Below are 5,376 nucleotides of genomic sequence, written 5' to 3'. Positions count from 1 at the left end.
ATGAAGGGGTTTGCATTTGAACTAGAAGCAACAGCCTAATTCTCTTTGTGGAGAGACTCAGTCAATGTCACTTTGTGGGGTGGGTTGGGGGGGTCGGGTAGAGAGAACTCAAATCGCAGACATTTTAAGCAATGCAGTTTTTTGTTACCTAACAATGAATTATACCACTGCTTTCTAAATAAGACCAAGGCAGTGAATTATGGACAATTTCTATCTTATGCCTAGTCTTAGAGTCAGTATATTTTGATTCCTGTCTCAGCAAGCTAAGGCATAAGGAATCATCTTTGCTGACCTAACCCAAAGGGAAACTACTTTAGGGAGAAATATTATTTTAAAAAGACTTAAGATGCATCCGGTAGGATATCTAACTTTATGTGAGCACATATATTTGCACATAGATCAGTAACAGAAAACAGTAAACAGAAAACTGACCACCCGGTGTCTGATATGATTTGAATAGAATTTGTACAAGAATAGTTTTGATTGGGCACTGGGTGGCTCAGTTGGTTAAGCCTCTGCCTTCCACTCAGGTCATGATCCCAGGGTCCTGAGATCCCTGCTCCCCGCTCAGTGGGGAGCCTGCTTCTCCCTCTCCCACTCCCCCCACCCCGCCCCCACTTATGCACCCTCTTTCTTAGTCAAATAAATCTTAAAAAAAAAAAAAGAAGAAGAATAGTTTTGATTAACACAGACAACAATTCCTGTCCTTTCTATTTGCTTAACAAGGGAGCATCTTATTTATTGAGCTTGAATTTAAATACACTTGACAGCAAATTTTGTAAAACAGAACAATCAAGTTTAAAGTTGGGGGGAACAATGCTGTAAAAATGCTGTCTGGATATTTCTGAACGTAACATGAAAAGGTAATATATCAACCCAAAGGGCAAAAATGCTTCCCAGTGCCTATCTTGTGGGATAGTCACTAGGTAAAATAAGTAGCAAAGATGTAAAAGGTATTCTAGAAATAAAAGCTGAGTGATATAGATATTTGGTGGAAACCAAAATGGTTGGCTGTATCTACATTTTAAGAAAATCTTAGGAAGAAAAATACTAACCTATTTCCTTCATATTGACACTAAAAATAGGTTTAATTGATCCATAATAATAAATTCCCATCAAACAAGGTCACTTTTCAAAGTAATTACTTCACGTATCCAAATCCTTATGATTTAAGCTCTTCTTAGAAGATGTTTGATAAATCACTTGCAGAAATCTTTATTAAAGATACAATTTGTCTCTTAATCTCCACAGAAGGGAGGACAGTCCTGTTGACATCTTGATTTTTAGTCGAATGAGATTCTTTCTTAGTAGACTACTGACCCACAGATTTGTGAGATCGTATATATGTGTTCTTTTAAGTCTCCCATGCCCCCCAAAAGATAGTCTATTTAATTTATCAAGCTCCATAAAGAATGGATGCAAGAACATACGGGCTGGGAATGCATGGCTGTCTCAAGGTTGAGTTTGAGCCCACTTTGGGTGTAGAGGTTACTTTTTTTTAAAATTTTTTTTTTTTTAAGATTTTATTTGTTTATTTGACAGAGAGAAATCACAAGTACACTGAGAGGCAGGCAGAGAGAGAGAGAGAAGGAAGCAGGCTCCCTGCTGAGCAGAGAGCCCAACGCGGGACTCGATCCCAGGACCCTGAGATCATGACCTGAGCCGAAGGCAGTGGCTTAACCCACTGAGCCACCCAGGCGCCCGGGTGTAGAGGTTACTTAAAAATAAAATCTTTAAGGAAATTATATATGGCTTGAAACATTGCCATTTTCATCTGTATATATCTCACAACCCTAAAATCCAGAATAATGGTTTTACCAATATAACTCAATAAAGATTCCTAATAAAAGGATTCTTTAAAGATATAAAAAAGAACATTTTTAAAAGATTCTATTTATTTATTTATTTATTTATTTGATAGAGAGAGAGGTGGGGAACACAAGTAGGCAAAGTGGCAGGCAGAGGGAGAGGAAGCAGGCTTTCTGCTGAGCAGGGTGCCCAATGCGGGGCTTGATTCCAGGACCCTGGGATCATGACCGGAGCTGAAGGCAGCTGCTTAACTGACTGAGCCACCCAGGTGCCCCTGGAAAAGAACATTTTAAGAGCAAGTTCTATATTTTTTTGTTTTATGTCATTTTTTATTTCTAATAACAATAATTAGCATTTATTGAGTACTTACTGTGTCCCAGACAGTATGGTAAGCACTTGACAAGGATCTTGTTTAATCTTCACAAACACTGTGATGTAGGTAACATTGGCCTCATTTTATAAGGAAACCATGACAGAAAAAATAAGTAGTTTGTATGGGAGTACGTTAGGCAGTAATGAGGAATTACTAAGAGCAAGTTCTATATCAAAATATGATTCTGAAAGACCCCAGTGAGTTTCATACTCTTTAGAAGAACTCCACTAAATATCAAATACACTCATAGGCATGCATAGATTTAACAAGAGTTAGATATGACAATTAGTTTGTGTTTTGAAGAATAATTATTGATCTTCTAAATTTATGCATTCTCATATTTATACAGGTGTGTAAGATATATATGTATATGTGTAGGTATATGGATATAGAATTGAAAGTGTTTATCTTGAAATAGTATGCTTGTAGGAAATATTTATTTTTCCCTTTCATTTTTCTATTTTTTATTCACTTATATAGACATACTGATGATATACTTGGAAGCAGGCTTATGTCATGGTTAAGTACCACACGGAAACAGATGCTTTTGCATCTATCTCTTATGGCATCCAATTAGGACCCATATAAGGTTAAGTTGGTGAGACTTGGTTAAAGCTGGACAGCCCAATGGATCCATTGTATTGTACATTTTCCCATTCGTAATTATGATTCAAGGTTTCAATACTATTACTGTAAAAAACGGGAAATCAATACCATTTTGTAGGACATACAAATTCTTTTTGGGGTTGTTTGGAGTTACTAATCATTTTTGCTTTCTTAATATTATCTGTTTAAGTCCTTCTAGTATCATAAAATTAATCTATACTTCCCCCCCTTTTTCATTTAGAGAATAAGTTCTGTCCATTGAGAACTACTTCTGTGTTCCACCCCAGGTAATAATCACCCATTACTGCAATGTGATCATCCTTTCTCGCCTATCACATTGCCTTTCTTCTTACCCACTCGAACCACCTCAGCAAAAAAATAAAAATGGAGGGGAGTTTGTAATTATAATGATCATCTATCTATCAGTTGCAGTACTGGAAAAGAAGAGATGACACACTCACCATAGCTATTTACAATGGCGTGGGCACGGAGTGGGAAGACCTCGAATGATGACATAGTATACCAGGGCTTGTCATAATTTTGTTAGCATTCTTAGACCTAAGGGGAGAAGGGTGGTGAGGGAGAGTCTGTGACAACAGGGCACCTGATAGGATCTGTGCCCCTTGGTGGAATGCTACAATTACCATGTGTTAAACTCCATGCAGAGGAAGCCAGAGGATGGCTAGAACTCTACCTTGATACACTCTTTTCTCTCCCTCGAATATCCTGCCATCATTCTCAGTTGGCTAATTCTAACACAAATCCAAAAGAGAGCCAACTGGTGCAGCACCTACAGACTGGTTTCCCAGGCAGAGGGGCAGTGTGGGGGAAGAGCAAATAGGGGATCTGTAGGACCAAATGGGGGATGCCCAGAACCCTCTCCTTTGAGATTTAATTTTTGTCTACTAAGCACTCCAAAGCAATAGTTTAAACTTGTGTGAGCCTCAGATCATTTTAGAACTTGATAAAGACCGTCATGTCTCAACCTCCCCAAAATATACATGTAAATACATACACAAAAACATCCCCCTCCCCACAATGGGGCATGAAATTTTAGGGAGACTTATGAAACTACTTGAGCCTATCCTAAGACCCAGGTTAAGAATTTCTGCTGGATATTAATAAGGTTTATGGATCTTATTTTTTTTTTCTTCACATGAAGATCTTAATTCTACTTTTTTTTTTTTTTTTTAAAGATTTTATTCATTCGACAGAGAGAGATCACAAGCAGGCAGAGAGGCAGGCAGAGAGAGAGGAGGAAGCAGGCTCCCCACCAAGCAGAGAGCCCGACGCGGGGCTCGATCCCAGGACCCTACGATCATGACCTGAGCCGAAAGCAGAGGCTTTAACCCACTGAGCCACCCAGGCGCCCCTTAATTCTACTTTCTCTGGCCAAATAAAGGAGGGATTTTATCTAACTTTGTGGTCTCTGAGCCCATGAATTGTCTGGAAAACATACAGGCAATCAAGAGAATACTCTTGTCAAGAAATACACATTTGGCAATCACACCAATATGGAAATGGTTTGAAAGTATTTATTTTAAAATACATTTATAGGATTTAAGAGTTTTAAGTTGAGGGTGTATATTCAAATAACAGTATTTAAATGGTTTCTAATCAAACTAACTCAATGTAGCAACAAGTCAAAGACAGACTTCACGTTCAAAGTCATCTGTTACACAACCAGCTCTTCTATTACAAACTCTTCCAGGATCATTTGGAATAGGGCTAAATTAATCATATATTTTAAAAAGCCAAACCTTGCAAACTTTGAGGGGGAAAACGTGGAGGTATTTTTGAGCGGTAGAAAAAAACACTCGTGCCTCTGATGGAAACCCAGTGAATGGTGCTTCTTTCAAGGATATATGGATCATGGTCCGAGACCCCAGGGAACGCTGAAATCTGTGCGGTGATGTAACTGTCACATTGACACAGGAACAGGTCTGTTGATATTAGCCTGGCTAATCATTTTGCTAATCGGACAGCCAGTTGGGCCACAGTGCAAAGTCAGATCGGTTTTCACTTTAACTACTCACACAGATGATGTTTGACTCAAATGCATTACTTTGTATCAACACACCAAATGGCTGTAAAAATAATACCACATGTGTTGCTGCTTCTTTTTAATAAGTGTCTTCCTCAATTTTCCCTGTTATAATAGAGATTTTAGCGCAGAAAAATTAAAGGTTATTTAAAGAGTATCAGTTGAAAAAGGCACTCATAAGATTTTGGAAATAAATCCTGCTACCTGGGCTGTTCCTGATGCCATTAATCTGTCACTTGCCTTCCCTTTATATCACTCCATTCAAGGGGACCTACTTTCGATTTCCTGGTTAAGGACTCGTGTCTTTTTTTCTGCTTCCTTCATACAAATTATATGGCTTCATTTCAAAAACCAAATCGCACTTTTAAACAAGTATATCCCATTTCTCCCTTTTTGGATTTTTTTTTTATAAATTAGATTCTTGCAGAAATTTCCATATATTTAGGCAAAATGCAGGATTATTTTGAATATGCCCAGACAAGGGCATGGTGTTAAATTAAATAGACTGCATATCTTATAGGAAACAGAACCACTGACTGGCTGA

The sequence above is a fragment of the Mustela nigripes genome, chromosome 16 (assembly GCF_022355385.1).
Source record: "Mustela nigripes isolate SB6536 chromosome 16, MUSNIG.SB6536, whole genome shotgun sequence".
NCBI classification, from domain to species: domain Eukaryota; kingdom Metazoa; phylum Chordata; class Mammalia; order Carnivora; family Mustelidae; genus Mustela; species Mustela nigripes.
The sequence above is the reverse complement of the archived record's forward strand: the minus strand, read 5'-3'. Positions refer to the sequence as shown.